The sequence below is a fragment of the Ornithorhynchus anatinus genome, chromosome 5, assembly GCF_004115215.2.
Source record: "Ornithorhynchus anatinus isolate Pmale09 chromosome 5, mOrnAna1.pri.v4, whole genome shotgun sequence".
In the NCBI taxonomy this organism is placed as follows: Eukaryota; Metazoa; Chordata; class Mammalia; order Monotremata; family Ornithorhynchidae; genus Ornithorhynchus; species Ornithorhynchus anatinus.
The window spans coordinates 41,293,618-41,313,035 of NC_041732.1; the positions used below are offsets into that span (position 1 = coordinate 41,293,618).

Genomic DNA, 19,418 nt, shown 5'->3' on the forward strand with positions numbered 1-19,418 from the left:
TTATCATTATCATTCAGTCAAATCCAGTAGAACCATCAGTTTGTAAAAATAAGGTAACTTGTAAACCAGTGATCTCCTTCTTGCCAAATCCAACAGTCTCTACTCCATCCTAATTCTCCTAGACCTCTCATGGCTTCGGCACTGTAGGCCACCCCCTTCTCCTGGTAATGGTATCCAACCTTGACTTCACTCACCAAATCCTGTCCTAGTTCTCCTATCTCTATGGCTGCTCATGTTTAGACGGTGAGCCCGTCACTGGGCAGGGAATGTCTCTATCTATTGCCGAATTGTACATTCCAAGCGCTTAGTACAGTGCTCTGCACATAGTAAGTGCTCAATAAATACGATTGAATGAATTCTGTCTCATTCACAGGTTCTTCCTCTGCCTTTCACTCCCCAACTGTAGGAGTCCCTCAGGTCTCACTCCCTTGGAGAAACGATTTTCTCCCATGGCTTCAGTTACCATCTCTAAGTGGATGATTCCCAAATCTTCATCTCCAAGCCTGATTTCTCTACTTCTCTGCAGTTTTGTATTTCCTCTTGCCTTCAGGGCAGCTCTACTTGGATGTCCCACTGATGCCTAAATTTACCATATCCAAAACAGAATTCCTTATCTTTCCACTCAACCCCTGTCCTCCCCTGATTTTCCCATCACTGTAGACAGCACCACTCTCCCTGTCTTACAAGCCCATAACCTTGGCCTTATCCTCAACTCATCTCATTCAGTCCATATAGTCTGCCAACAAATCCTGTTGATTTTACCTTCACAACATTGCTAAAATCTGCCCTTTCATCTCTATCCAAACTGCTACCACACTGAACCAAGCACTTATCCTGTCCACTTTGACTTTGCATCAACTCCTTGTTCACCTCCCTGCTTCCTGTCTCTTCCCTCTCCAAGTCTTTACTTCATTCTACTCACTGGATCATTGTACTAAAAATAATGAAGCCCTCATCTCCTCCCTCCTTGAGAACCTCCTGTGGTTGTTCATCTACCTGCACATCACAAAGTAACTCCTTACCATTGATTTTAAAGTATTTTATCAGCTTGTCCCTTCCTAGTGATTTTCTACCACAATCCAGCACACTCAGTTTACTCCTCTAACACCAACCTATTTAGTGTACCTTGATCTCATCTATCTCACCACTCACCCCTTGCCCACGTTTTGCTTCCGACCTGGACTTCTATCCCCCTACATATCTGCTAGATCATCTCTCTCCCCACCTTCAAAGCCTTATTAAAATCATATCTCTCCAAGAGGTCTTCCCCAAATAAACCTTCATTTTCCCTTCTCCTTCCCTTCTGCATTGCCCTTGCACTTGGATTTGTACCCTTTATTCTCCCCTCTAGACTGTAAGCTCCTTTTGGGCAGGGAATGTGTCTACTGACTCTGTTGTAATCTCTCTTCTCCTGAATGCTTAGTGGAGTGCTGCGCACACCGTAAGTGCTCTATGATTATGATTGGTTAAACCAGTTGCATAATTTTTCCCTGTTAGCTGGACTTAAAGGTGGCCCCAGATCAACTGTGAGCATCTCTACTCAACTACCCACTGACCCAACAGATGAAGCAGCTAGCCTGAAGAGCAGGGCCTAATGGAAGAGCACAGGCCTGGGATTCAGAAGACGTGGGTTCTAATCTTGGCTCTCACACTTGCCTACTATGCAACCTTAGGCAAATCACTTAGCTTCCCTGCCTCAGTTCCCTCCTTTGCAAAATGAGAATTCAATACCTATTTTCCTTCCTACTTAAACTGTGAGTCCCATGTGGGACCTGAGTATCTTGTATTTCCTTCAGTGCTTGGTATAGTGCTTGGAACATAGTAAGAGGAGCAGCATGGCCGCATGGAAGAAGCACGGGCCTGGGAGTCGGAGAACCTGGGTTCTAATCCCAGCTCTGCCACATCTCTGCTGTGTGACTTTGGGCAAGTCACTTAACTTCTCTGTGCCTCGGTTACCTCATCTGTAATATGGGCATTAAAGCTGTGAACCCCTCGTGGGGCATGGATTGTGTCTAACCTATTGATTTTGTAGCTATCCTAGATCTTAGCACAGTGCCTGGAACATAGTAAGTGCTTAACAAATACTCTAAAAGAAGTGGTTAACAAATGCCACAATTTATTCTTCTTCTCTATATTAATATTATTATGTATTATTAAGTGAAAACTTAAGAGCAGGTACAGTATGCATCAGTGTCATGAAATGGGCTATACAGGACATTAAAGGAAAGGGAGGAGTATCAAAGCTGCTTCAAACTATAAGTTTCTTGTCAGTGTGAAGACCCTAACTATAGTTGCATGTAGAGGCTAAATTATGAAACACAAGCCTGACTGTAGACTATAAACTCCATATCAGTAGGCATTCCATCTACCAACTCAGTTGTACTTTCCCAAGCACTTACTACAAGGCACCGCTCATTGTAAATACTCAGTAAATACCATCAATTGATATTCATATTGTCCATGTGAATCCAGCACTAATTCTGCAACATATGAAAATATTTCCACCTAGTCCGTGTCTCCTTAGTAGCTGCAATACGTTCACCCTCAAGGGATGGGAATAGCTGAATGGCAGACTATTTTTTTTTAATTTTCTTTATGGCCTTTATGGTATTTAAGCCCTTACTATGTTCCAGGCACTGTACTAAGAGGTGGGGTAGATAAAAGCTAATCAGGTTGGACACAGTGTCTGTCCTATATTGGGCTCATAGTCTTAACTGGGGAGTCAGAGGTCATGGGTTCGAATCCCGGCTCTGCCACTTGTCAGTTCTGTGGCCTTGGGCAAGTCACTTAACTTCTCTGTGCCTCAGTTACCTCATCTGTAAAATGGGGATTAAGACTGTGAGCCTTAAGTGGGACAACCTGATTACTCTGTATACCCCAGCGCTTAGAACAGTGCTCTGCACATAGTAAGTGCTTAACAAATACCAACATTATTATTATTATTAACTCCCATTTTGCAGATGAGGTAACTGAGGCACAGAGAAGTTAAATGATTTGCCTAAGGTCACACAGCAGATAAGTGGTGAAGTCAGGATTAGAATCCAGTTTCTTCTGACTCCCAGGCATGTGTTCTCTCCACTAGGCAACACTGCTTCCTGATGCCAGGAGGATTTGATGCCAGGAGGATCTTTGCACCAGGTATCAATAGAGCATCCCCCCAGTACATCCTTGTACCTTTTCCTCTGGCAACCTCTGGAGCGTACTCCAGTTCTGAGGTCTCCTTAAAATATGGTCTTGGGAATCGTTTTCATCATGCTTTCATATTAGATAACCACACCATTGAATCTGAGCTCTGATCATCACTGGCTCATTATCTGTGATCTCTCCACATTATAGGATCCCTGTTTTCAGGATGCTAGCTTGCCATTTTATACCAAGTATCCATCTCAGAGATTCAGATGGCACTGTTTGAGTAGTTGTATGAGCCATGGGTACGATGTTCCTGCCTTTTAGCAGTGTGACAGTGTTGAGATGACATCAGCATGTCAGACATCCATCTTTGTCTTCGGACTGACTTCAATTTCTGTCTTTGGGCTGACTTCCCTTTCTTTCCAAAGCTGACTGCACTGGCCATGACCCATAATGGATAATAAGATGTTATCAATAAGAACATTTTGGGAAAGCTTGTTTCCCAAGTAGCAGAATTTTTAAATGACTTTCAGCTGTCCTTCACTATTCACTAGATGAATACTGTTAGAGCAGGAGCTATCTATGATTTGGGGCTTTGGCTTAAGCTTGGTTTTGATTTCTTTCAGATTGATTGTCAACCCAGAGCATTTAGTAACTCTTGCAGAGCATTCGGTGAGCAATTGTATGCCTTGAAGTGTGTCAGACACCAGTACGTGATCATCCACAAAAAGTTCATAGATGAGACCCACGTTGAACACGATCATGTGAAATTACCTGCCAGCCTTCTCTTCTTTAGTTTGAAGTATGTCATTTCCTTCAATCTAGCTTCCAAGTTCCAACTTTCCACCTCTGTAATCGTGTTTATGGTTTTTTGGGGGATTTCTTCTAAGTTTTCCATATCCTTCTTAACTGAACAGCCCAGAATAGAAAATAGAGAGGTCTGACTCATATGAAAATGCATAAATATTATTTTATATCTAGAGCTGTAAATAATCCAGTCCAATGGTTTATAGGATGACACTTTTCATGATTAAATGGGTGTATTTCAGTATATTAAAAATTTAATATTAGTGGAGGGGTTTTTTTAATGCTAATACTGGAAAAGTCATTTTTAAAAATTGGGATGGATTTGTTTTTTCTTTGAGAAACTGCTCTAAAATAGGATTTTTTTGTCATTTGAAATGAATCATGATTTGGAGTTGATAGATTAGGCAGTTAAATTGACTTGGCACTGGGGTAATTGGGTGTGTACCTTTATACAAACATACTGCATCTGACACATCCTTTAATGTGCAATAAAAGTTGCTCTGATGGGCTAGGCCCTTTGAAACCCCTGAAACATTTCTGAGTTTGAATCTGAATTGCCTCCCCCGGCTCTCCTCAGTCATAAGTTCCACTTGTTGTGAAAAGGGTTTGTTGCTGCTGATTGTTTTAATGATTAATTTTCGGCTAGCAGCGTGGGGTGTTGCCCAGGCTACTACTCATTTGGCATTTAACACTTCTTTTCAACTAGGCTCTGTCAAGCTTTTGAAACATTTCACAAGGAGTCTAACCACAGTTCCAGTGTGGTAAAGTCATGGAACTGATTCCTGCAGCATTTACACTCCTCCAATCTTGATTCTACTTAAAAGTAGCAGTTTTTCTCCTCATTCCACACTCGGTACTATGAGGAATTATGTGGCCAAGGCATATATCAGTGGTTCTTTGACCCTGTTTTCCTTTTATTTCAAAGTTGCCCGCTGTATCACTTACAAGACAGAAAGGGGGCACTTTATTTACAATAAAAATATTGTTTTTTCCACTTTTAAATGTATATTTAAGGATCCTTCCTGAAAAAAAAATTGAAAGTCATAATTCCATAGTGTTCTTTCTTATAGTAAGTAAAAATATATATTTAGCAGTAAATTGGCCCACTTCTCGCTTTACACAATTATTCTTCTAGTATATTCCATTTTCAGGGAATATTTGGAAAAGGTTTGTGTCTGATTTAAGTCATTCTGACAGAATGTTTGTTGGTCACTGCTTTATTATGGAACCAGAACTCTTGGTGAAGGTTTGACCATTCCTGCCTCAGCAATAAAACAAAAGCACTTGCTGGGTAAGCCAGGTGGTTCAACCAGATGGATTTGGGACCCACACCAGAAATGCGAGTGGAGGTAGGGGCTTGACCTCATTTCCCCTTCCCCCTCCACCATTCCTGAGGCACTCCTCTTACACTGAAAGAGGATGGGAAAAAGAGCAGATTTTTCACCTTCGAATGAATATCTCCCACTTGCTGGTATCCTTCACCTTCTCTTCCCCCAAAGATAAGAATCAGAGAGGGTAACAAAGTCAGGGAGATGGGGAATTAGAGTTTAAAGCAGGCCACTAGACCAAGGAAGCAGAAAACTTCAACCATGGTGTGGTCTTGAGACTCAAACACTCTGATCCTTACTTAGAAGAGTTCATTTGACACTGTGGAACACCCCTTTCCCCTGGAAACCTTATCTAAAGCCGGCTTCACCAACACTATCCTTTCTTGATTCTCATATCTCTCTGACCACTATTTCTCAGTCTTTTTCACAGGATCCTCCTCTGCCTCCCACCCTCTAACTGTAGGAATTCATCAAGGCTCAGTTCTAGATTCTCCCTTCTATTCTCCATCTATACCGACTCCTTTGGAGAACTTATTCGCTCCCATGGTTTCAACAGCCTAGGGTAGGTGGACATGGGTAGAGTCTCGTTCAGTCCTGCGGGTGTCCCTGACTTGTTCACTTCACTCTTTCCCCCTCCCAGTCCCCCTGCACTTATGTGCAAATCTGTAATTTTATTTTATTTGTATTTGTCTCCCCTTCTAAACTGTAAGCTCATTATGCCCAGGGAATGTGATTGTTTATTGTTATATTGTACTCTCCCAAGTACTTAGTACAGTGCTCTTCACTCAGTAAGTGCTCAATAAATACAATTGGATGAATGAACAAATGATTCCCAAACCTTTATCTCCAACCCTGATCTCTCTCCTTCTCAGCAGTCTTGCATTTCCTCCTGCCTTCAGGACACCTGTTCTTGGATGTCCCACCAACTCCTCAACCGTAACACATCCAAAACAGAACACCTCATCTTCTCACAAAACTTTGTCCTCCCCATGGATTTCCTATCACTATAGATAGCACCACCATCCTACCTTTCTCACAAGCCTATAATCTTGAAATTATCTTCAACTCATTTCTCTCATTCAGTGCACATATTCAATCTGTCACAAGTCCTGTTGCATCTACCTTAACAGCATTGCTAAAATATACCCTTTCCTCTCCATCCAACTACTGTTACACTGATTGAAGCACTTATTACGTGTGTATGTGTGTGTGTGTGTGTGTGTGTGTGTGCGTTTATGTGTGCTTGAATAGTATTTCTTAAGAGCTTACTATGTGCCAAGCACTGTTCTAGGAGCTGGGGTAGATACAAATTAATCAGTTTGGACACAGACACATGGGGCCCACAGTTTAAGTAGGCAGGGAGTAGGATTTAATCCTCATTTTTCAAATGAGGTAAATGAGGCACAGAGAAGTTGTGACTTGCCCTAGGTCACATAGCATGTGACAGAGTAGGGATTAGAACTCAAATCCTAAAATCCCAGGCCCCTGCTGTTTCCAATAGACCACACTTCTCCTACTGTTAGGGTGTAGGAGACAGAGGGGCCTCCTGTAAAAGAGACTGAGAATGAGCAGCCAGAATGATAGGAGGAGAACTAGAAGAGGACAGTCACTGAGGCCAAGCTTATATAATTTTTCCAGGAGAAGAAGATAGACCAAAATATTGAAGGTAGCTGAGAGGTCAAGGAGATTTAGGATGAGGTGGAGGCATTGGATTTAGCAAGAGGGAAATCATTGGTGATCCCTGAGAGGGCAGTTTCTGTGGAGTAAAAGAAGCGAAAGGTAGTTTGGAGGTGATCAAGAAAAGAACTGGAGGGGAGGAAGTGGAGGCAGTAGGTATTAACAACTCACTCAAGAAAATTGGAGAGGAATGGTAGGAGGAAGATGGGGCAAGGGAGGATTTTTTTTAAGATAGAGGAATGCATGATCATGTTTGAAAGCAGTGGGGAAGAAGCCATTGGAGAGTAAACAGTTAAAGATGACAGTCTTAGAGGGAAGAAGGGAGGGGGAAGATATTTTGGTAAGGTGCGAAGGAATGGGGTTGTAGGTGGAGGTGGAGGAGCTAGATTTTGAGAGGAAGCAGGAGATCTCTTGAGACACTCTGAGAAAGATGGGAGAGTCGAAGATGGGGAAATTTTATGGATATCATGCCTGATGGTTTCAATTTAATCAATAAAAAAGGTGGCCAAGTCATTAGGGGTAACACAGTGGGGGAGCAGAGGATGGAGTTAAACACCTTAAACAACTAGTGAGGATAATGGGCATGGGAATCAATAAGGATTGGAAAAATAATGTTGCCAAGTGGAAGAGAGGGTGGATTGAGATGGATGAGATTGGCCTGATATTTGGATTTCCTCCACTAGTGCTCCACAGCTCATGCACATGAGTGAAGGAAGTGTACTGTGGAGATGATCCAGGGCTGTGATTAGTGGTAGGAGATTGGCAAGGGGATAGGGGAGCAAGTGAGTTGAATTCAGCAGAGAGGGAGTTGTCAAGGGTGTCAATCTGTATGCTAAGTGAAGGTAGTCTTGGTATGGAGACTAAATGGGGCATGATTTCTTTAGAAAATTGTTGGAGGGTCAAAAGGTCAGAGGATTCTTGGGGGGGAATAGGACAGATATACATCTGAGGGGAGAGAGAAGGCAGGTGAAGAGGCTGTGGACAGATAGAAGAATTTCAGACTGTGAGCTCCTTGAGGCTGGGAATCACATTTGCCAACTCTTGTACTGTGCTTTACCAAGCCCTTAGTACAGTTCTCTGCACACAGAAAACTCTCAGTAACACTGATTGATTGAGTTACACGCTGACTGTTTTTGAATCTTCAATAGCCAAGATGGAAAGTTACCATCCCAGACCATGTTTGTCACAGCAGCTAGTGTTCCCGCTAACACATCCTGAGTCTTTGAACATTCTCTCCTATGCTTTTTTTTTTCTGAATGGTATTTTAAGCACTTATTCTGTGCCAGGCACTGTACTAAGTGCTGAAGATAATCAAGTTGGACACAGCCTATGTCCCACATGGAGCTCGCATTCTTAATCCTCATTTTACAAATGAGGTAACTGAGGCACAGAGAAGTGAAGTGACTTGCCCAAGGTCCTGCAGCAGACAAGTGGTAGAGATGAGATTAGAGCCCCAGTCCTGGAAGCCACGTTGCTTCTCTTGCTTGGGTCAGTTCCAGGCTTCTGGTTTGCCCAAGTCGTGACTCAGCAAAGACAGCTGCAATCCAGAAGCCCTCCAGGGATTTTTGTTGAGATGATCCAGTTCCAGAAATTCCAAGAAGTTTCACTGTAATCCCAGGAATCTGGGTCTCCCCTAGGAAATGTCACATAAGGGTGGGGGGCGGGGAATGACCATGTCAGAGAGTGCTGTAGAAAGTGTGGGCTGGATTCTCCCTCTGTTCTTGGGAGCACTTTCAGGCTGAAGGAGAAGGAATCTCATTAGTCCTAGGATTGGCTTCTTCGAGAGGTAAGGTCTATGTTGTGCAGAGGCAAGGATGCAAGAGTGCAGAGGATGTGAACTCATCCGCTCTCACGGCTTTGACTACCATCTCTACGCAGATGACACGCAGATCTACATCTCCGCCCCTGTCCTCTCCCCCTCCCTTCAGGCTCGCATCTCCTCCTGCCTCCGGGACATCTCCACCTGGATGTCGTCCCGCCACCTAAAACTCAACATGAGCAAGACTGAGCTCCTCATCTTCCCTCCCAAACCCGGTCCGCTCCCAGACTTCTCTATCACCGTGGATGGCACGACCATCCTTCCCGTCTCTCAGGCCCGCAATCTCGGTGTCATCCTTGACTCGTCCCTCTCGTTCACCCCACACATCCTATCCGTTACCAAGACCTGCCGGTTTCACCTCTACAATATCGCCAAGATCCGCCCTTTCCTCTCCACCCAAACGGCTACCTTACTGTTACGGGCTCTCGTTATATCCCGGCTAGACTACTGTGTCGGCCTTCTCTCTGACCTCCCTTCCTCCTCTCTCGCCCCACTCCAGTCTATTCTTCACTCCGCTGCCCGGCTCATCTTCCCGCAGAAACGATCTGGGCATGTCACTCCCCTTCTTAAACAACTCCAGTGGTTGCCTATCAACCTCCGCTCCAAACAAAAACTCCTCACTCTAGGCTTGGAGGCTCTCCATCACCTTGCCCCTTCCTACCTCTCCTCCCTTCTCTCTTTCTACTGCCCACCCCGCACGCTCCGCTCCTCTGCCACCCACCTCCTCACCGTCCCTCGGTCTCGCCTATCCCGCCGTCGACCCCTGGGTCACGTCCTCCCGCGGTCCTGGAACGCCCTCCCTCCTCACCTCCGCCAAACTGATTCTCTTTCCCTCTTCAAAACCTTACTTAAAAATCACCTCCTCCTAGAGGCGTTCCCAGACTGAGCTCCTCTTCCCCCTCTACTCCCTCTGCCATCCCCCCTTTACCTCTCCGCAGCTAAAGCCTCATTTTCCCCTTTTCCCTCTGCTCCTCCACCTCTCCCTTCCCATCCCCACAGCACTGTACTCGTCCGCTCAACTGTATATATTTTCGTTACCCTATTTATTTTGTTAATGAATTGTACATCGCCTTGATTCTATTTAGTTGCCATTGTTTTTACGAGATGTTCTTCCCCTTGACGCTGTTTAGTGCCATTGTTCTTGTCTGTCCGTCTCCCCCGATTAGACTGTAAGCCCGTCAAACGGCAGGGACTGTCTCTATCTGTTGCCGACTTGTTCATCCCAAGCGCTTAGTACAGTGCTCTGCACATAGTAAGCGCTCAATAAATACTATTGAATGAATGAAGAAGCCACTGCATAATTCTCACCTAGTGTTTGTCCACCACTCCTTGGGTAGGTATCCGGAACACTAATGTCTGGAAGCTTTCAGAATAGAATGAAGCTTTCATTTCTGCAGTTCTAATAAGGATGAATGAGGATTTGGCTTATTAAATTATTATCTTTAAAATTTTTATCCACTGGGGTTTTATTAACTTATTCCTGGAACACCTCCAGGGTGCATATTGGGTAGGGATTGTCTCTCTCTGTTGCCAAATTGTATTTTCCAAGAGCTTAATACAGTGCTCTCTACACATAGTAAGCACTCAACAAATGCAGTTGAATGAATATTGGGTAGCGTGCCACCTTATTCAAAGTGGGCACTGTGAAAAGCAGGGTAAGGTAAATAATTGGGTAAGGTCCCCAGAATTTCCAATAGGACCATCAGACAGCAGGTGGGCTTCTCAGACAAGTGGCGTAGTTATTCCTCACATTCTTCCTGAAGGAGTAGAGATTTTAATAATAATAATAATGTTGGTATTTGTTAAGCGCTTACTATGTGCAGAACACTGTTCTAAGCGCTGGGGTAGACACAGGGGAATTGTCCCACGTGGGGCTCACAGTCTTGATCCCCATTTTACAGATGAGGTAACTGAGGCCCAGAGAAGTTAAGTGACTTGCCCACAGTCACACAGCTGACAAGTGGCAGAGCCAGGATTCGAACCCATGACCTCTGACTCCAAAGCCCATGCTCTTTCCACTGAGCCACGAGATTTTGCATTTGTGTAGCCCATGAAGCTGTGTACGTGTATTGGTTGAGTTTGTTTTCTACAGAGAAACACAGTAAAGAATGCTTGAGTGGGCTAAGGTGTCCAGAACTGGGAGAAGAGAATGAAATCAGCATGGGGCTCAGATAGGAGGTTCCTAAAAGGGATAAGCAGGAAAGGAAAAATAGGGAAAATTAAAAATTTAGGGATTGTGAAATGGAATGGATGGACTTTTCCTTTTGTTCTGTTTTAGTCCTCAGCACCTGCCTACGGTAGTAGAGGAAGACCAGTGGTGAGTGGATGGATAGTAGACACCAAAGCATTTTGTCTCACCAAAACTGTCCCTCCCTTGACTAGAAAAAGGAGTTTCTTTTTTTTTATTGTATTTGTTAAGCCCGTACTATGTTGTCAGGCACTGCATAAAGTGCTGAGGTAGATACAAGCTAATCAAGTTGTACACGGTCCCTATCCCACTTTGGACTCACAGTCTTAACCCCCATTTTGCAGATGAGGTAGCAGGCACAGAGAAGTGAAGTTCATTCAATAGTATTTATTGAGCGCTTACTATGTGCAGAGCACTGTACTAAGCGCTTGGGATGAACAAGTCGGCAACAGATAGAGACAGTCCCTGCCATTTGACGGGCTTACAGTCTAATCGGGGGAGACGGACAGACAAGAACAATGGCACTAAACAGCGTCAAGGGGAAGAACATCTCGTAAAAACAATGGCAACTAAATAGAATCAAGGCGATGTACAATTCATTAACAAAATAAATAGGGTAACGAAAATATATACAGTTGAGCGGACGAGTACAGTGCTGTGGGGATGGGAAGGGAGAGGTGGAGGAGCAGAGGGAAAAGGGGAAAATGAGGCTTTAGCTGCGGAGAGGTAAAGGGGGGATGGCAGAGGGAGTAGAGGGGGAAGAGGAGCTCAGTCTGGGAACGCCTCTAGGAGGAGGTGATTTTTAAGTAAGGTTTTGAAGAGGGAAAGAGAATCAGTTTGGCGGAGGTGAGGAGGGAGGGCGTTCCAGGACCGCGGGAGGACGTGACCCAGGGGTCGACGGCGGGATAGGCGAGACCGAGGGACGGTGAGGAGGTGGGTGGCAGAGGAGCGGAGCATGCGGGGTGGGCAGTAGAAAGAGAGAAGGGAGGAGAGGTAGGAAGGGGCAAGGTGATGGAGAGCCTCCAAGCCTAGAGTGAGGAGTTTTTGTTTGGAGCGGAGGTTGATAGGCAACCACTGGAGTTGTTTAAGAAGGGGAGTGACATGCCCAGATCGTTTCTGCGGGAAGATGAGCCGGGCAGCGGAGTGAAGAATAGACTGGAGCGGGGCGAGAGAGGAGGAAGGGAGGTCAGAGAGAAGGCCGACACAGTAGTCTAGCCGGGATATAACGAGAGCCCGTAACAGTAAGGTAGCCGTTTGGGTGGAGAGGAAAGGGCGGATCTTGGCGATATTGTAGAGGTGAAACCGGCAGGTCTTGGTAACGGATAGGATGTGTGGGGTGAACAAGAGGGACGAGTCAAGGATGACACCGAGATTGCGGGCCTGCGGGACGGGAAGGATGGTCGTGCCATCCACGGTGATGGAGAAGTCTGGGAGCGGACCGGGCTTGGGAGGGAAGATGAGGAGCTCAGTCTTGCTCATGTTGAGTTTTAGGTGGCGGGCCGACATCCAGGTGGAGACGTCCCGGAGGCAGGAGGAGGTGCGAGCCTGAAGGGAGGGGGAGAGGACAGGGGCGGAGATGTAGATCTGCGTGTCATCTGCGTAGAGATGGTAGTCAAGGCCGTGAGAGCAGATGAGTTTACTGAGGGAGTGAGTGTAAATGGAGAACAGAAGAGGGCCAAGAACTGACCCTTGAGGAACTCCAACAGTTAAAGGACTTGCCCAAGGTCACACAGCAAACAAGTGCCAGAGTCAGGATTATCATCCAGGCCCTTCTGACTCTCAGGCTCTTGCTCTATTCACTAGGCCATGATGTTTCTTATGTGCTTGGAGATGCAGGTAGACCACCCCATTCTCCCCCTCCAATCTCTCTCTCTCCCCCCTTCTCCCTTCCTCCTCCTCCTTCCCCCCCACCTACTGCTCTGTTCTCTGTTCCGGTGTGTCCTTTAACCCACAAGATCTTTGAAGATGAGAGGTGTTAAATGCTGCCTGGTTGAATTGAACTGGGAGAAAACCCCTTAGCCTTTAAAGATACATATCATTTTGTCTTTTGTTATTAGGCAGTTTGAGGCAGGAAATAGCTTTATTTTTCAGGGGTCCTACTAAATGTGCCATGTTTCCATAATGCCCTTGTAGCCATAGAACTCACCTCCTGTCATGAACTAGGTAGCAGGCAAAGCTCTCTAGATAGAGCTACAGTCATGGCTGTTTAATAGAAAGGCCATTAAAATAGCAATGCAAGGATATAATGCATACTGATGAAAGGAAAATAAGCATCTTTTCACCTCTTTGAAACTGCCAGGCCAATTATTTTGGATTGGAAGTCAGTACTCTCATTGTCCCCACTAGAAAATGATGAAATATTTCCCCTTAAATGTTACTTGTTTTAGGCTTGCTTTCATTGTTATTCAGAACAGTTTGAAAAAATAGCTCTGGTCTTAAGTGATAGCTCAAGGGAAGGTAGCCTTGTCCTTGTCTCTCTTGGGGGAAGTACTTTGAAAAGCACAAATACTGACAAGGGTTTCTTGGAAGGACTGCTGAGACCAGTCCATTCCTTTGAGATTTTCCTGCTGATAAAGATCTCTGGAGCTAAAGATTGGAAAGCTGAAACCTGCCCACCGGGTAAACGTTTATCCCTAATGCAAATGTCTTAATAATGTACTTTTAGATATGGATGTAGAGTAATTTGTTACATTTTTCATATGTAATTGTACCAGTAATTGAAGCCTATGTATTGCACGGTTGGAGTGTGTTTTATGATCCTGGTATTCTGACTATAGCATGGGTATTTGGAGAGCCACATGCTATATTTCAGAAACCTTATGTACTGTATAACCTTTCTGGAACATATTATGGGCCTTCTTCCTATCAGAATTGGAATCGCTGAGAAAGTAAGTGTGAAAGGGAGAAGGGATTCTTACATTTAAAATGTTTGGTTCCAAAAGATGAGCAAAGAGTACTGAAAGTACTCACAAAAAAAATCTCTTTTAAGCATTTCAGAATCACTTTAGATTTCCATGGACCCAAATGAAAAAAACCTAAGGGTTCAATACATTTCTAGGTTTAGATCTTCAAATAGAATACCAGGGAGTAGGAGGGGAGGGGGTTAGAGCATTAATTTACCCTTTTAATTTCTAAGACAACAAAACACCTCCACCCAATTAGTCATCATTGCTGCATCTAAATTCTTGAGGATTTCACAGGCTGTCATTCAGAAATTGGTGATGTGTAGAGGGTAGGCAGCAGCCAGTTTATGAGGGACTGAGAGAAGACTCAGGAAACTGGGAATTAACATGACAGTCATGGTGAATTGCAATGGTGAGCTGGTTGTTAAAATATTTAATGTTTCTTAGTCACAGTGGCTGTAACCTCTGGCACTTTCGTTTGCATCTGGAATGAGTGCTCCTCCCTTCTTGTTATTAACTTGTGTCGGTTTGACAGTGTTTTCCTTGTGGGGAATATAAATGCCTTTTCTCTGGGTTTAATGAATAGGCTTCAGTGAAAGAATGTGTTATTTTTTTTTTCTTGTGCTTCCTTTCCTCTTGCTTTGGCGCTTGAGTGAAAATTCAAATATGAAGTGGCTGGAATCATATACCAGTTTCCTAGTGAAGTGCTTACTACAGTATTCTGCACATTGATTCTCAATGCATACTGTTAATCGATTGATTTTGCAATCTTCTATTCTTTTTCTATCCCTCCCCACTCTAATAATACAAAAATAATGATAGTAGTGGTTTTTTGGTAGTTGAGTGCTATGTGCCAAGCTTTGGGCTAAGTGCTGGGGTAAATACAATCACATCAGATTGAAGGTCTGTCCCACATAAGGCTCACAGTCCAAGGGACTGTGTGAAGGCACTTTACGGACGAGCATACAGGCTCCTAAGTTAAGGGACTTGCCCAAGGTTCCACAGCAGACAAGTGGTAGAGCTAGGATTAGAACCCAGATCTCCTAACTCCCAGTCCTGCATTCTTCCCACTAGACTGCTTCTCACTTTATAATGAAACAAACAAAAAGACTGTTGTGGACTGGGGACTATTTTACATATTAAAACACCTCTAAATTAAAGTTTACCATTCCCCTGATTGCCTGGGGTTGTCTCACTGATGCTGTTGACTAAATAACTTTTCAGCAAAGTGCCGTTGAAATGGAATTCCCATCAGATGGATTTTGGTGCTAATTTGGGACACCTTTATTTTGGGCAAGTTGCTTAAATTTTTTGTGCCTGTTACCTCTTCTCCCTCCTATTTAGACTGTGAACCCCACATGGGACAGGGATGTATTTGACCTAAGTAAATACCTACCCTAGTTCTTGGAAAAGTGTTTGACATATAGTAAGCCCTTAACAGATGGCATAAAGTAAAAGTGAATGCAGAATTTAACTATGATTTTCCCAATTGTGTTTTTCAGTTCACAGTTTTTCAATTGGTTTCCATCTAAGATCAAAGACAAGCTGAGCCCCCAAACCATAGAAAAACAAGCAAATCCCTTCTGGTTGCTTCAGTATTCATATTTTCAGTTTAGGTGTGTGTTACTCATATATGCTGTCCTTTGGGTGAAGGTGTTTGGAGGATGAACCAGGAAAGGGGCAGATGTGAGGGTGAGTTTTTTTTATGGTATTTATTAAGTGATTACTATGTGCCAGGCACTCTTCTAAGTGCTGGGGTGGATATAAGCAAAGCAGATTGGTCACAGTCCCTTGTCCCACGTGGGGCTCACAGTCTCAATACCCATTTTACAGATGAGGTACTGAAGCACAGAGAAGTGTCCAAGGTCACACAGCAGACAAGTGGAGAGCTGGGATTAGAACCCATAGCCTTCTGACTCCCACTCCCATGCTGTATCCTCTACACCATGCTGCTTCTCAGCAGCATCCTCTCTCCCATTGCACCCAAAGTGATTGTGGATAGACACCCCACCTTCAAGACATATAAAAAGAGGGAGAAAATGATGTTCAAATGGTTGAAATGCAAGTCGGGATGGAGAAAATGTGGGCAGTAACTTCACTGTCAAGAATCAAAATTCTTGATTATCTGTGGAATCCTCAACCAGGGATCATGTTGTAGGGAATGAGTAGAGAGGAGTCTGGGGAAGGTGCTTAATCATCTGCCCTTTTCCTCTGTCAGCTTCTCATTTGTTACCCATAGAGATGGAGGAAGTATTTTTCAAAAATGATCTTAGGGTATCAATATCAACAAAATTAAGGATTTACTGTGCCCCAGTAGTTCTCTCTCTCTCTCAACATTGGCTTCTCAGCTTTGATGGGGGAAGGTAGTTGGGTGCTCTAAAAAGTGTCTATATATCTCTCTTGTGGCATAAAAATTACTGGTACTGCAAAGTGAAGCAGCATGGCGTAGTGGAAAGAGCACGGGCCTGGGAGTCAGATGACCTGAATTCTAATCCCAGCTCTACCACTTACTTGCTGTGTGATCTTGAGGCTGTGAGCCCCACGTGGGACAGGGGCTGTGTCCAACCCAATTTGCTTGTATCCACCCTAGTGCTTAGTACAGTACTTGGCACATAGTAAGCGCTTAAGAAATACCGTTATTATTATCTTGGTCAAGTCACTTAACTTTTCATTCATTCAATCGTATTTATTGAGTGCTTACTGTTCGCAAAGCACTGTACTAAATGCTTGGAAAAGTACAATACAACAGCAAACACATTCGCTGCCCAGAATGAGCTCACAGTCTAGATGGGGAGACAGACATTAATATACATAAATAAATTACAGATATATACATATGTGTTGTGGGGCTGGGAGGGAGGAGGATGAATGAAAGGAGCAAGTCAGGGCAACACAAAAGAGGGTGGAAGAAGAGGAGAGGAGATGTGCCTTCATTAAGGCTTTGAAGTGGGGCACTTAACTTCTCTGTGTCTGTTTTCTCAATTGTATAATGGGAATGAAATACCTGTTCTTCCTCCTATTTAGACTGTGAACCCCAGCTGGGATTCACCTGATTCACCTATGTCTGACCTGATTAACTTGTATCTACCCCAGGGCTTAGAACAGTGCTTCTTGCATAGTTTAAGCACTTAATAAACACCATAAAAAATGGTCTCTGAAGCCATCATCTCTTCCCAGAATCCCTTTTGGAAAAGTTGCTTATGAAAGGCAGGGCTTGGGACCCCTTATCTTGTTTCTCCAGCACATGTAGTTAGAGAAATACAGTTCAGTCAATTACTAGCATTTACTGAGTGTACACTAGGTGCAGAGCACCATACTAAATTCTTGGGAGAATACAATAAAGTTAGAAAACATGATCCCTGCCCTCAAGGATGATACAATCTAGCCAAACACAATAATTACAACAAATAGGGAGAAGAGAATGGAAAGATGGATATGTGAATGAGCAAATGGTTAGAGTAAGTTGATATTGTACACAAGTAGTAAGGGGACTTGTGAGTATTTAAGTGCTGGAGAAGGTGGGAAAGTGCTTGGTGGAATTTGGGAAGACAGGACCTGGAGAGAAGAAAAATCAATCAGGGAAGGCCTCCTGGAAGAGGCAGGATTTCAGAAGGGCTTTGAAATTGCATAAAGTTGTAGTCTGGTGAAAGACCAATATCTCAGAATCACTGAGCAAAATAGTTCTCTAAAGGTTCTTAGGAAATCAAAGTATAGTATAGCTTCCCCTAACAATGAGTTTATCAAGTCCCATTTCTAAGGATTCCCTAAAAAATGAGAGTAGGTAAAGGGGTAACTTTCTATTTTCTACTGTTTTTTTAAGTGATAAAGAGCTCACATTTTTAGTTGTTCCTTCTAAGAATGGATATGGGAGTGTGATTAGTTATTATCTAAGTGCATTAGCAGCTCTAAGACCTATTAAATTTATGCATTCTTTATTACTGCTGTTATTAGATGTGATTTGATTGAACCAGTCATTCTAGTGTCTACATATAGAATTCAATAGAGTATTTTCATTTGTGTTCTTGGATAAAATTACTCTGGTTATCCAGAAATAGCAATCAGAAATTACTTTCTGTAGACTGGTTGTCTTGAAGCAATTCTCATGAATTAGGTAGTTCTTTTATCCAGTTTCCTTCCTTCATATGTTAGAAAAGCCATTATTTACAAATTTTGACAGATTGCCAAAAATGATAAAGCCACGTCAGTCATCAGCAAGAACACTTATGGAAGGAATGTGGTCTAGTGGAAAATGTTCAGGTCTGGGAGTCAGAGGCCCTGGGTTCTAATCCTGACTCTGCCACTGCTATGTGTTCTTGGGCAAGTAACGACTTCTGTGAGTCTCAATTCCCTCAACTACAGCATGGGGATTCAGTACCTCTTCTCTTTCCTATTTGCTCTGTTTGCCCCATGAAGGACATGACTACCATATATCTACCCCAGCACTTAGTACAATGCTTGAAATATAGTAAGCCCTGAACACATATTATTATTAATATTATTAATAATAATAATATTGTCATCTGTCAGAGATCCAAGTTTAAGCTTCAATTTTCTCCCCAAGCCAGGTTAGGGCTAAATTTAGGGTGGGTTTAATTTTAGAGTTGGTGTTAAAGTTTATGTTTGATGATTAGTTCGGTTAGCTCTTTGCATGCTGATAAATTAATGATAATTTGGATAAATCACTGTCATGTGCAATTCAATCATATTTATTAAGCGCTTACTGTCTGCAATTACTGTATGCAGAGAACACAGTAATTGCCTTTTGACAAAACACTTTATACTATCAAGTGATTGCATATTGTCTTGTTTAGGGTCAAGCAAGAAGTTCTCTCACTCTGTTTTGGAATTCATTAAGAATGTTGAACACCTTCATGGATTTCTTTTAGAAATGTACCCCTCCCTTCATTCTCATAGATCTACCCACCCCACTATAAATCCTGGGGGACCCCTCCCTTCTATGTGTTGAGAGTATTCCTTAAGAAACCATGACCACAACCCTCTCCTAATGGCCTGTATTTGGTCTTTTGATCTATGAGAACAAAACAAATAGGAGATAAGTTGCTTCTTTTCAATTATTATTTTATTAATTTCCATGCACTATTTCTCATGACCTTTGTAGTTGTCATTCCCCGTCTACATCTGTGCATTCGAGAAGAGATTTAAGTCATTTGGGAGCAGTCCACTTCTGATTCAATTTTATGCCTCCGGTCCTGCCAAGAAATACTACTTTGGCGCAGTTCAATTCATCTTCCCTGGCCCCAGCTTAATGGCTTTTGCAGGGTCATCACCAGTGTGTTTTCCCATTTGAGGATTGCCTTTTACTGGAATGGGTAGCGATCAATGCTGCTGGTTCCTGTGGAACCTTGTTCTTTAATGCAGGACCAATTGTTCCTCTCACTTATTTCCTTAGTATACAAATGGGACCACCCTCATTGCAATGATTTTCTGGCTACTGGTTTCTTTAACTTGTAAGAAGTTCCTCCTTACCTCTCCTTTTAAATCAATTTAGAACAACTCAAATTGAAAGGAATAAAATAGAAATAAATCCAACTCAAGAAATCAACAAA

General features: G+C 43.3%; 1 protein-coding gene across 5 annotated transcripts in view; it reads left to right on the forward strand.

The window, feature by feature from the left end:
- Positions 1-19,418, forward strand: part of CSGALNACT1 (chondroitin sulfate N-acetylgalactosaminyltransferase 1) — a 258,159-nt gene that overhangs the window by 138,614 nt on the left and 100,127 nt on the right. Inside the window, exon 1 of one of the 5 annotated variants that reach the window (XM_001507857.5) lies at positions 13,514-13,567. The exons of the other annotated variants lie outside the window; for them this stretch is intronic. The gene's annotated coding sequence lies outside the window, so the exon portion shown is untranslated. Of the gene's footprint in view, positions 1-13,513; positions 13,568-19,418 lie in introns of those variants that run through there. 5 annotated transcript variants of the gene reach the window in all.